Source organism: Triturus cristatus, chromosome 3_2 (assembly GCF_964204655.1).
Source record: "Triturus cristatus chromosome 3_2, aTriCri1.1, whole genome shotgun sequence".
NCBI lineage: Eukaryota > Metazoa > Chordata > Amphibia > Caudata > Salamandridae > Triturus > Triturus cristatus.
Window position 1 is genome coordinate 822,005,301 of NC_140584.1, and position 13,976 is coordinate 822,019,276.

A 13,976-nucleotide genomic window follows, 5' to 3' on the forward strand; every position below is an offset into this window, starting at 1 on the left:
TCCTCTTCTTTAATGGGGATGGGGAGAGATTTCACTCTTGTGCCACGGCAGTCAGTGATTATTTCCCAGTACCTTTTAGAGCTATTTTTTGAAGCCGCCTCTTTTAACTGCACCCATACGCCATCTTCCTTTATTTGTTTTAAGGAACGTTTTTTCCTCGGTCTTTTCCTCTTTAGTAAGTTAATTAGATTACTTCGTCCAAGAGAAAAATTCAGGAACTGGGCCCTCACTCATTTATTTATTTCCCTATTTATAGTAAGCATTGGATTAAAATGTGATCTTCGTTTAGCTGGGACATGCGATGATTTACATGATGTAGCCAAGGAACCTACGTTATGGGAAAAGGCTTAGAGTAAACACATTGAAGAGTCACTCTCGGCCATTGCTAAGTGCTGCTGATCGCTTATCAGAGCTGTCAAGTTCGCATTTAATCTAGCGGTCACTTGAGTATTCCAATGAATTCGACCATTTGTTGCGTTGAACCCTACTGTGCTGACTTTAAAGTTCCAGGGACCTACCTTAGCACAAGTAAATTCAAATTTGGAATTAAGGGACTCACCAGCTTGTGAGAGGTGCGGAACTAGTGTTGCTGACTTTATACATATGGCCTGGTCCTGTCCCACGATCGAGAACTTTAGACATCAGGTGTTCTCAAAGTTAAGTGACATTCAGGAAACAAAACAGCCAGACCCGCTACTAGCATTACTAGGATACTACAAAAAACTAAAGAAAGGAATTAGGCGATTAATAGACATGAGTCTGCTTGTGGCGAAAAGAGCACTTGCTTTGCACTGGTCACGCTGTCTGCCACCTACACTCTCTCAGTGGTCCAGAGACATGCTTTTTTGTAATACGCAAACAGAAGCCTACAGTGAGCTACTGTCCCCCAGAAGCCGCCCCAAAAATGTTTGGAGCCTATACGTAGATTACTTGGCAACTCAAAGCCAAGACTCTCTTAATCCGCCTGCCAATACACATGAGACATAGAGAGGATGATATCTCCCTTTTCTTATGCCTTATGAAGCCTGCTCATGTAATAGTGCCACAATAATTCCAGTACGGCTAAGCTTGTGGTATTTTACTTCCCGAGTGAGAGGTTGTATAGTTATATTTCATAAGAAGATGTGCTATCTGTATTGAAGTTGTGGATGGACTTGGATGATGTAACCTGTACTGCATTGCCTTATTACTCAATATGTAAGTTTGGGCGCTGAATTTTATTTTTTGTTAGGTATTGTTTTATAAAATTGCAACAACAAAAAAAAAAAAATCAAATTTGGAGCAGATCAACATATGGCCGCTAAAATCATTTCCCAAACTTCCATACTTAAAAGTTTATAAAAGAAATCTGCAGAAACAATTAGATAATCTATAAGAGATCTCCCAGATGGCGCCTTATGAGTGTAATTTGCTGGAATATCATTTTCTAACCTCCCATTAACAATTATAAGGTCTAAACTTCTCAGACCTTCGAGTATTGTGGCTCCTCTTTTGTCTGTCCTGCTTTTATTCGGAAATTGGGCAGTGGGAATGTTTAGGGCTTTGTTTTTCACGATGTTAGAGAATACCCTTATACTATGAGAAGAGACTTTAGAATTCAAATCTCCAACTAACATTAGGAACCTGCAATCTTCACTTTCCAAGGTAGAGGAGATAAAAACAAATAGGTCTTTTAATAGGTAACAGAAGGATGCATCGGGAGGTAAATATGCATTTACGATCAACAAGGAATTTGATTGATCCTGGGCATCCTTAAGATCTAGCTTAATCGCCTGAATTTAATTGGAGGCATGAAAAAAATCTTTATATAACCAACTAAGACTTGTACTTCGCATAATAGCAATACCTCCTTTAGCATGTCCTCTATTCACAGGGAGCGCAGGCCAGCTCAGCACCATATAATGTTCAGTGGACCAGTTCTTTGAGATCCAAGTCTCTTGAAGACATATTATATCAGCACTCTGTTCTTTCAAAAATAAGAGTTTGTTTTTGTTAGCGCTTAAGCCTGCTGCGTTCCAAGATATCACATTAATATTCTTGCTAGGAAGAATTCCCACATTTTAAGCCTAAGGATCTATTTGTATTAGGAGCGCCTGATTCCCAACTCCATTTCTCATCTTCCTCATCTGCAGAAAGTACGTACTGGGTCTTTTTCTCTGTGAGAAGCGAGACCCTCCTACCTTCTTTACTAAGGGAAACCTGTAATACTCTCTCTCTCTCTCCGAGAAGGGTATGCCCCTTGTGATGATTTCTGGATAAGTGTTAGATTGCTGATTTTGGACCACTTTTTTTAAGGCTAGCTCCTCTTCAGGTATAAGAACGTCAATACCACAGCAATGTAATATCACTGTGTGACATTATCAAATGGGAGATAGCTTTGGATGCAAACGTTACTCTTGCTCCCCTAGGGTTATTATATTTTTGAACCAGAGCTAGATCATTGCTTCGGATCATTTGAAGGCCAGGAATTTCAGCAAAGCAACCCAACAGGAAAGGCCTATTCATAAATGGTTCATGGTAAAAAATAAACAAAAAATCCAAGGTGTATGGGGCAAAAGGTGAGTGATTAACTTGGCAGGTTACCTCAGCAATATTTTCAGTAGCATTATAAATGACATTATTGACTAAGGAGGAAGCAAATAATGAAGCATTAGGGTACAAATAATTCTGAACAGTCGGAGGAACGCTTATATCTAATACAAATGCATCTTGGCAGGATAGAATTGGAGCACTTGGGTTCAGAAAAGGAGAACAAGGTCCCGATAGATTGAATACTGCTTGACCTTCGACCTTCTTCCTTCTTCAAAATGTTAGAGTCAGGGACTGCTGATATATTGCAGATTAGGTCAGGGTCGAAGCGTAGCCGTTTTGCCCTTTTTTTATTTGACCTTCGACGTTTTGCCCTTTTTTCCTTCTTCTTCTTACAAACGCTGTTACTTTTATTCTTGGTGTCTTTTTCCTTAGTGGGTGAGCAACCAACTTAGTCCCTCCGCTATAGGATGCTCAGGAGATTTTATACCTGTTTTTAGGAAAATAGGGAAAACCTTTTGACTTGTCCTTGAATTTTCCTTCTTAGCTTGCAGGTGGGAAGTAGATATCGCCACTGAAGCTAAAGTCTCAGGATCGAAAAGCTGCGGAAGAGTGTAATTTGTTGAGTTTATCTTCATTTTCGTACCTTTCAAATTGATTTTGTTTTTCCTACTAGAAAAAGGATTACCAGCCTGAACGTCAAAGTCCCGCCCTTTTGCGTGGGGAAGAGAGTCTGTTTGAGTAGAACAGTGCTGATGGTGGTTGTCCTCCAAGAATAGGGGGGAGGGGGCCCCTTCCCTGGATTAGGTTTACGGGTAGGCCAGCTTTACCAGGCGATATTTTTTGCTCAGAGGCTATGAACTTAGTCAGGGCCACAACAGAATCCAGAATAAAATCGGAATTACTTACCGATTTCTCCATTAAGGCTAAGATTGAAGACAGCACTCTTTCCAGGCAAAGTAATGATTCCGACATCAGCATTTTTGACTCTGGATTATTAATTAAGGGGTGAAATTCCGGGAATAGATCGGGAGTAGACGAGCCTCGTGAATCTAATAGGCTTGTTCCGCTAGGTGTACTACTAAACAGCTGCATTTTCCTGAGAGGGATCACGAGAATTGCAGGAAAATGAAGTAGCAGGAATTTGAATCCTGGACGACTCTAGATTAGGTGCATGAGACATCTTAGAAGACTGATTTATATTGATGTTGAGGTCAGGAAGGTCACGGAGCGTAAAATCTTCCATTATGGTTCACCAACTTTTGGCACTAGATGAGATGCCCCTTTGAGTTGGGACACTCCGTTAGCAAGGGATTGGATGGTTAATTTTGCCAGCAGAGTCAGCCACCCTAAATTCCGAATGTTGGGTATCCCTGGGTCAAGTTCCTCCAGTTTTGGGAGATAGTTTTATAGATACTACTGCCGATGATTTTCCAGGTACTACTTTAGCTTCACCGTGGGCTTCTCGAGTAGACTTCAACATCCCTGCTGAATTTGAGCTTGTTTCTTTTTTTGGAAAAAGGAAGGGATGGTACAGCTGGGCAAATGATGAATAGCGATGATTATAATAATGTTTATAATAAGGCGGTGTGGGGCTAGAGCAGGAGCGAGGGTTTGGACGGAGCTCACAAGGTTGTGTTGCAGGCTGCCTCCGCAAGACTCCAAGGGCATACTTGCTGCGGCCGCCCGCCCGCCCTCCTTCTAAAAGGCAGCCGCACTTGTCACCAATCACTGCGAGGACTGTGGGCACCCTCTGTAGCAGACTTCCAACAAAGTCCTTCCCACTTTAGGCAAGACGGTTTAGGTGGTTGTGGTTTTGGGGAGTTTAGCGGGGTCTTGGCGGCGTGCGGCAGAGTAAGGCAGAGTCGAGCCTCGAGGAGAGGGGGAAGGGTGGCAAGTTCTGCAGGTTTCCTCGCTTGTGCCCGTCCGACAGCCTCTCTCCGCCTCTTCATCCCTCCGCCTCTCTGCTTCTGCTCGGTTCGCCCCGCTCACCCTGCTTGCTCACTCTGCTGGTCCAGTTTCGCTCGCTCTGCAGATCCTGCGGCGTCGCTGCTACTACCGCTGCCGCCTGCCTGCACTCCCTCGTAATCACAGAACCACGCACTTGCAGTTTGTCAGCGATGGATTCCCGATGTTGACAGTTATTAACGGGAACCTCGAGCCGCAAGCCACAAACCAGCCAAGAAAACCAGCCGCAGCAGTCTGTGGCAATCTAAGAAACCGTGGCCGCAACAATCCGAGAGATCAGCCTCCTCACCTGCTCCTCTCGCTCAGTCCCTGTGAACTCCGATCCAGAACAGGAACCAGAACTACCTGCTTGTATTAGACTGTAAACTGATTGTAATATCTTTTTTGCAACAAATCTTTTTTGATTTGTTTAATTTTGCACTACAGATTATATTTTTTCCTCATGTACGCAAACATGCTCTCTCTTTCAGATGAAAGAGCTACACACCAAATATTTAAGTGGTTTGTGCAATTGGTGATAGTGTGAACATGTGTTATGGAATAAAGTACCCCAGCCGGATGAGGATAGTGCCTGTCACCTCAGTGTTCCATAACCCTATAAAGGGACGTGGCCTTCGGCTTTGTTCCTCTGTATTGTTATGGAACTATTTGGTGACTTGCCATATCCTTGTAATGAATGGTACGGGGTACATTATCCCATATAGAATGCATGGCAGGAGGTACTTTGGCCCATATATTAAAGCCTGCCATGTAGGGCCGGATGTGGAAACTGAAAATAATACACTTGACTGCCATAACGACCTCCCGATGCTTATTTTTATATAACACAGTAATGCCGCCTAGAAGTCACTTCACAGCACTTTGTTGGTCTGCAAAATTGTCTCAAATGAATTTACTGCGTGCATGTCAGTGCAATGCAGATGACATATCACTCCCTGAATTCAGAATGAGCTACACTTTATAGGACATGATCAACTTTGTTTTGTTTGTTTAAATCAGAAATAGCCAAAACAGGTGACGTGTGTCAAAGGTTGAATCCTTGATGCGATTATAAAATCAACAAATTAAGCAATTTGTACTAGAATTGTGAATATAGCAGTTGTAAGAGAAAACCATTGTTCCCATTTAAGTGTGTAGTAGGGCGTTCTTTAGGAAACAGAAAGAGAAAAATTGTAAAAAGAAATTACAGGAAAAGGGAGAGTCTTTTCCTTCGAAAATACAGTACCATTTGATGAAGAGGCTGTAGAGCACTCAACCAGCTAGATCGTTGCTATGTTTCCTCTATAAAGGATGACCTTTTCGCCCGATGAAAATAGGTACATTTGAATCTCAACTGGTGAATTTAAAAAAATGTCAAAAACGATGGGGTGGGGGTGAACACAATTAAAGCCCTAATACACAGTAACATGTGAGTGACATTGTGAGATATACCCCCACGATGCCGAGACAGAAAACAAGCATTGACATGGCCAATAGGTCTCGCCTTTGGGACCTTATAAGTGTTTAGCCAGAGATATTGACTTTGCCTAGTCTTTAAGGTATGCTGTACAGAAGTCTGCAGCATGGTGAAAAGTTATAATAAAGAAGTGTCAGAAGCATTTTTGTTACCGTATATATGACCAAGAAAGCATTATATACAACTGAATGACCATATTAAAAAGTATTACCAATAAATAATGTCGAGTTTTTTTTTTGTCCTTTCAATGCTGGCAACTTCTATTTGCGTGTCCCTATAGTTGCTTGTTATGGTTTTTTTGTTATGGGGGGCATATATAACAGGAGGGTGAAGGTTGGGAAATAGTACCTGTATAACAGTCAGTCAGTTAGTCAGTCAGTCAGTGAGAGTGTGTAAGTGAAAGTGCCTTACAAGTAATGATATTCAAAACGTATTAATGCTAAGAGTAATGTAAGGACACCATATCACAATACATTACAGCCCTCAAACCAGCCACTCCCCGTCTTTTTGCTTGCCAGTGATCCTGTACAGCTCTCCGCTACCGTATAACTAGATTTACACCAATACAATACCATATACATACACAAAGGTCAATAACATAGCTCACATTCAATATATGGTCTGCATCAAATAATACATTTGGACAAAGCCACTATTTTTTTTTTTTTTTTTAAATCGTTTGTTTGGTCTTACTGTAATTTACTTGTATTTTTTATGCTTGCAGCATAAACTATGGAGTCCATTAATTCATGACAGTTTATTGTACAAATAATTTGGCCTCCCATTTTTGTTTTATGTTTTTGTGGCTTTCTAGTCTCCTTTTCCAACAAACACAGAATTTATCATAAAATAAAAAAGAGAAATATGCAGTGTTCCTAAACGGTCAGCAATGCATGATCTACTTAAAATATAGGTGGTGTATAAAATGGCCATTTTTATGTGTTAGGAACTGTTGTGCTGGTATACAATTGTGCACTAAGAAAGCTGTTAACTTCAGCAATGCCATCAAGATTAAGGTAATGTGACATCACTTCCTGGGAGGTTAGTGCCAACAATCATATGATTTCCCTTACTATGATGTCATAAGGTCAAAGGTTGGATATGTAATGTCACTTTCGAAACCCTTGGTATTTTGGTACATCGATGACCATTGTGCGATGGTCGGTGTCCAATCCTTCGGTGCCAGTACAGATGGTGAAGGGCCAGAACTATTGATAATCTAAATGTGTGGCTCAAATTTTTCAAAGGAAATCTGATATCTTGGTTCTTTGTACATTTTAGAAATCTTTGAAGTGTTGTCACTAATTTTGGACATTTTCAGAAGATTTCAGCCTCATTGTCTACAAAGAGTAGATGTCTGCAAAAGGATCAGAAGTTAAGGGGAATAACTGGGTCATGGAAGCTGAGTAACAACTCTGCTGTTGCTGACTGGAGCTCTGCCCTCCTGGAAGTGCAGCTCATGTGAGCTGAGCGTCTGCATCGTCAGTCTTTGAAGGGAGTCTGTGGAGCAGGACTCACTTACGGCCTCGCCAATTTAAGACTAGCAGCCTGAGCCAGGCTGTCGAACTTATCTTGTGATGGAGGCAGCGGCACCAGTGTAGCATATCGCGACCAGTCGGGGCCACCATCCCCCACATACGATCCTCCTCGTGGTGACCTCTGTCCCTGTGACGTCTGTAAACTGCACGGTTCTTGGACAGCTTTCACACGTGCGACCTCGAGCAGAAAAGACAAGCTGTCCAAGAATTGTGCTGTGATATTGTTGAAAGGGCTGCCAGTGTCCTCGTCATGTTGCTTCTCCACATTCTGTATTAGGTGAAGCAATGCAGAGGTGGACTGAAGTGCATCTGCAGTTTTTTGGGCGAATTTACCTATACTTTCAACAAATGACCCCCTTAGACACCCAGGGCAGGCTCTCTTGTGCCCATTATTAGTGTAGTCTTCAGTGATGTCGCACTGGCAGTTTTGTTTAGCTCCACTGCCCCCTCTGGCGGCAGCTGGGAACACTACAGTGGCTCCTCCTTTCCGTAAACTTTATGAGCATGGATGCAACCACTTTAGAACAAGCATTGACGCTGCTCATCGTTTTGGCTTGTACAGCGACAGGCTTTTTTTCCTTCCAACTTGAGTAACACAGAAGACTACCACTGCATGTACAATAATTGAGGAAACTTCCATACCACAAACCCAAAGCCTGGAACCACCATGCACAGAAGCAGCGCATGGTTCAGTCGCTGAGTGATGTATGGGATGGTGCGCGAGTCTGCTGCGTTAAGATCTGAGGTATCCAATTGTGTGGAGTAGTATTTTTCAGGTAAAGTGTAGGGTGAGGTGCTGAGAAGAAGTTCACATGGCGAAAGGACGGTCAGGCGCAGGGAGGACGGTGGGTCGGAAGGGTGTGAGCGAGATTCAGACAGAAAGGTGGAGAAATAAGAGCTTATAGGATAGAGTGAGGCTGTGAAGGGGCTGGTGGACGAGTGGACAAAGATGTAGAGGGGGGAGACTATACAGATGACACTGAAGGGGTAGGTTTGTGGAGTGACCGGTGCAGAAGAGAGAAGATACCTTCCAGTTATTGTTTATTGCAGCAATTCATGCATTTTCCTCACTGACTTCTATTGATTCAGAGACAATTTCAGGCAGGAGGAAGTCTCCCGCCTAAGCCGGGTCTGTTGGCATGTATGCATGTTGTTTGAATTCTTCCCAGCTTCACTTCGAGGTCTTTAAAACGGCGACACGCATCACCAACGTGGATCACGATAGGCTTACCCTCACAGAATTAATAGCTCCTGCGTCGGGGCGCACGGTGAGGTCACCCTCTTTTCGTAAACATCAGAATTCACTCATATTCATTAATGTTAACGGTCTGGTTCATGCAGCTGCTCCAAAGAGTTTTGTGAAGCATGCATTTAGTTTCTCTGTTTGTATATCTATACCACACGAAACTCTGGTGCGATTCGAAAAGAAGCTGTGTGCTTTCAAAGTTCATATTCCTGGAGGCGTTTTTTCCAGAGTTCAGTGTTGCCTTTCCTGGCTGAGCAGATTGTTGCCCGCTCTTGCACACCTCATCCTGCAAACAAATGTGGTTGTTAAAATATCGTTCAGTCGAGTCAACTAATGCACAGAGTCAAAAGTAAACATAACTGTAAAGAAAGCAACATTTTTATGTCTGATGCAAGGCTAACCGCATATTGAGCAGCCTAGGTCAGGCGGCTGAAACTCTTTGTTAAGAAACATCTGTGTTTGAGCAAGGACAGCAGATTTTTATTTTTGGAGGACAGCGTGCTCCGTGGTCAGGGGCACCCTGAAGAACTGCACGTCAGTTGCACAGCCAAGCGAGGTTCTCTGTCATTCGTATGCGCACAGTGCCATCTTGTAGCCATGACGCGTAATAAAAGCTAAAGCACAGCAAGCGCTGAAAGACACGGGAGCGAGCAGCGGCGGGCACTTACTGGGTGCCTGTAGACGCCGAGGGCACCACTCAAAGGGGTTTCAGTGGAGTGCAGCCGGAAATCCATGTAGAGCGTTTACCTAGCGGGAGCGAGCAGTGGCTGGCGCGATAATTGATTCGCCATTGCTCGCTCCCGCAATGTAAACGCTCTACATGCACGAGTACTCATTGGAAACAGTGCAGTACATGCAGGAGTTGCCAAGAAAGTACGGAGTGATTCCAAAAGGTCACTCCAAAGCTACGCTTGCGCGCTGAGTAGGCGAGACCTGAAAACTGAAGGCTGCACATGAATTGAGGGAAAGGCAAAGCAAAGCTGCCTACGTCTCTCATTTGTCGCACAATCCCCAGTTTCACTTTAACCGGGCTCAGAATACACAATTATTGTATTCCAATGCCTTATAAGTAGGGGTGGCTGGCAAACTCGGCTCCGTCGGTGGAGTTTGGCCACTCCGTGCTCCACTTAAAAGTGCGCAGTCTGCCAAACTCCACAAACTACTGGGGGAGTGGAGTTTACTGGTGCCACCCCTGGGTATAATGCATATTTCGCACTTTGAATAGGAGCAGCAGTCAGGGCCTTTGTTTTAAAATGGGCCTATGTATGCTTGTGCTGTCTGCATTCCCCGGTTACTCTTTTAGCGGGTTTCTTAAAACCGCTTAACATTCGAGATGCCGGTGTGCCAGAAAGTGCAGACTACAAAAAAATGCAACATACAAGCTGTCAGAAACAGCTTAAAAAGAACTGCCTGAGCAGAATAAAGAGGGGGAGTCGTGCTGTGGAATTTTCAAGCACTGTGTCGGGTTCTCGGCTAAGGAATGGTAGTTGTTATTAAAAGTTGGGTACAGCGCCTTTAAGAGCTCCAAATGAAATTCTATTGATGACACCAAGTGCCATATCATCTTTGGAGACGAAAACATGAAATGTCTGCTCCATCTGTGCACAATTCAAAGTGTGCTAATATGTTACATTGCATGCAAACTTTCCAGTGTCTCAGTGTGGCAACACATTGATATATTGAGTGTGAATATCTCTTGCTACTCACTGGTTATGTATTGTCCCTAAAAAGCATGAATTGCAGCGTGCACTTACATGAACTTTGGTGGAATTTGCTAGTGCTGCATTATGCCGCCTCATCTTTTAAAACTGAAAAGAAAGTGCTTGCAGCTCCCTCATCATTCAAAACGTCAGATCAGACATTACAGTCCAGATAACACACACGAGCAGGCAGCGGCTGAGCACTGAGAGCGTGCCTTTCCTGGTTGAGTCCAAAGCCCAAGTTGTTCTGCTGCCGTGGCAGCTGTGGGAATGCCACCCTCTGCTGCATGTCTAGTACCATGCTGTGCCCCAGGGCCAGCAAAATAAAAATAAAAAGCATGTCAGACATCGCTTCACCCCACCCTGGAAGCGACTGCTAGACGGACAGCTTCCTTCCTGCTCTCAGCCACATTTAAGTAACGGTAGCGTGCTTCCTCATTGTGGCAGAGAATGAGGCTTGGGACGCATGCGTTCCACATTAGGCGTATGTATAATAAGTATTAAGCTGGACTATCAATCGCTCTCTGACACCCCTGCTCTCCTAGATCAAAACCACATGTGAGGAACATTTAGGAATGCATAGAGAATGCTTATTCGAGGTCCAGCAGCTATTTTCAACTCTCGAACTTCCTCTTGACGGACTTGGCCAGCATCACAGGTTAGTGTACCAAGACACAAATCCACGCGGACTGCACCTGCATGCCAGGTTAGAGTACCAAGATACAAATTTGAAACAAGGTCGACCAGCTTGGAAAACAAACTTAAAACAAATCCAACTAATGCCGATTGGAGCCCATCACTAATCCAGCCCTTAAAACCCATGAAAGTAAGTTTCAACGTAATATCGTTATTTCCTTTTGAATATGCTGAGATGTTGTGTTCAGTACCAGTACTACGATTTGAATTATATTTGTAGTGAAGTCAGCTTGCGTTGCCCACGAGCCTTGTTTGGATGTTAGATCCCTTGCCAACGTATGCTGTCATCAGAGCAGATGATGGTTTGGGGTTTTAAACGCTGGGCTATACAATCGTTTGAACTAATTTATAAGAAGGGCTTCCAGTTTTATAGTATTTTTTTTTTTAGGATTTCCGTCTGTAGTTATTCATATTTATTTTTTGCCCACTTTATTTGTATTTATCCATATTTGTTTTGGGAGAAATGAAGTTGTAAAACTGTACACTGCCATATTTATTTAACTGATAAACTCTCACTCTCACTCTCACTCTCACTCATACTTTGAGGTCTGTATGTTTTAGCTATTTAACAAAACATCTACTGGTATATATTAGCATTATACCACAAATGTATGTTGAGACATGGCATTATTTAATGAAATTGCATCCTGTTTTTTTTAATTTCCCATGCTGTCCATTTGCTCAGCTGTTGGTCTATAATTCATGAAAATAGCACAGGTTCACTTAAAAGAAGTCCAATTTTCTGTATTTATCCACTTTTAAAAATAGATGCAGACAGAAAACACATTGTTTTCTGTCTGTATTTATCCGTAAAAATGGAAAACCGGGAGCCTTATTTATAAGTGACTCTCAGTAAAACAAGATGTCAATGTGAAACCCAAGCAGTGCACTTAAACAAAGAGTTCTCCCAATCAGCACAATAGCATTTCACTAGTATGTATACTGTACTTGGCCAGTGCACCCAACCAAAAAACGGAAGTGAGGTATCAGCTTATAAACCAATTAGAAAGCAGCAGGCAGTATTACACACCGTATAGCAACTACAACAGGTCTTGCAGGCAGCGCATGCATGCTGAAACTCGACCTAAAAATGACAAAATTAACAAGTATAAAAATGACAAAATAAATGTGGCACATTACTCCAAATAATCTGTCTTTTCCTACTGCATAATTTAGTTACCCCTGCCACATAATTCCAGTGGCAATGGTTATGGGTAAGGACGTTTCTGGGCACACCCGTCCCTTTTGTCTTTCTATCATTGCTACTCCAGGAAGGCTGACGACAGACATACATTTAAAATCTTCACACTTCACTGTGCCCATGTTCTAGATCCTCCTGCTAGGAGACAGAATCATCACTACCAGTTAAGAGCACCATCACTTTGCACAAGTGGTGTGTGTGCACTGCAGCAAGAAAATTACATCCAAAAGGAAACCAGTTCTACACTTTAGACAGGAGAACAACATTCCTTGTCTGGAAAATGAGGATAAAGACGTAATCCAAACTGCCTTACTTTGTTCCAGTTCCAGGTACTTCTTTAACAAAGGAAATTAACTGCAGCGTATTTGAAGACCTGGTGTGATCTAGGGGTGGGGTTTGCATGACAGCCAGTAACCCAGAGCGAAATGAACATCTGCTGAAGTCTGCACAACTTGCTGGTGAAACCGTAGATGTCTATCTGGTACCTAGGTGACTACCTGCCTGCTGACAGCATGTTCTTTTCAGAATAATGGGTGAAAGCATTCAGAAGTCATCTGGCAATTATGTGGCTGATGTTTTCAGGCACAAGCCACCTAATACCTGGATGAAGGTGGCTCTCATGGAAAGGCTTGATCGAGATAAGGGACCTAAGCAGGTAATTACCTGGGCGCCGGAGTAGCATAGAATTCTGATTTTCGTGAGTGCAGTTGTACCAACTGCGGCAGGTCGAGGAGTTAGGATACGCAGTCTTTAAAGTCACTCACATATAGGGGCACCCACCTACACACTCCACCACCCCCCTCAACCACAAGGACCCTTAACGTCACCATCAGTTGTGAGCCTCCCAAAAGGTATGACTACATTCCCGGCATGCGAGCCTGCCCTGGACCCAAGTGACCCCTCCTCCTGCCCAGGTGTTCCTCGTGTGAAAGCTCTCAAATTGTCCAGGTCTAAGTACGAGTAGGTTATCAAGTCCGGGATACTTCTTTGCATTGAGACTCGCAGCGCTGGTTCCATACTAGGATTTAAAAAACTAGAAATTCCATAATGCACATAAAATATACTGGTCTAAATAAACAACTCGTGCCAGGAACTGGAGATCTTCAGAACTCTGGGAGCCGCCCGCCATGCTATAAGTGTCCTTCGTCTGACCGCAGCACTAAACACACCCCTCATACGACCACGAACCAACATGCGTCCTCCATGTGAAGGCCGTCTTCAATGTGGTGATTGTAAGACACTGAAATGCACACTTCACGATTATTTACCTACTGGAATGACCTCCTACGATGAAGACTTCCAACTCGGCCAGATGAACCGGAAGCTGTCACTTAACTGGGTGCAGAGAGGAAAGGGAAGAGTGGACTAGGGCACTGGAGCGCTGTGTGTTACCGAGACATTTCAGCGGCCATATTGGAATGCTGCTGAATACCGTTTTAAACTAAAATATCCTAAAATGATATCAATTACTGTCGTGCCAAGGATCCTTCAGCTTTTGATGATTAAAAGTGTAAATTGAAAAACGAACTTTCTAGGGTTTTAATATTGGTAAGCGTATCTTTTTAAAAATACATGTTCTACAGGTTTTATGGCGCTCTGGGTGTGAAATCCTATGTCAAACAATTAATTAATTAATTAATTA

The 13,976-nt window shown here is 43.1% G+C and overlaps 1 protein-coding gene across 2 annotated transcripts in view; it reads right to left on the bottom strand.

The window, feature by feature from the left end:
* Nucleotides 1-13,735, bottom strand: part of NDUFB3 (NADH:ubiquinone oxidoreductase subunit B3) — a 107,093-nt gene extending 93,358 nt beyond the window's left edge. Inside the window, exon 1 of one of the 2 annotated variants that reach the window (XM_085649025.1) lies at nucleotides 13,607-13,735. The gene's annotated coding sequence lies outside the window, so the exon portion shown is untranslated. Of the gene's footprint in view, nucleotides 1-13,602 lie in introns of both variants that reach the window. The other variant, XM_085649024.1, reaches the window with a different exon arrangement.
* Between the last annotated feature and the right edge of the window lie 241 nt (nucleotides 13,736-13,976).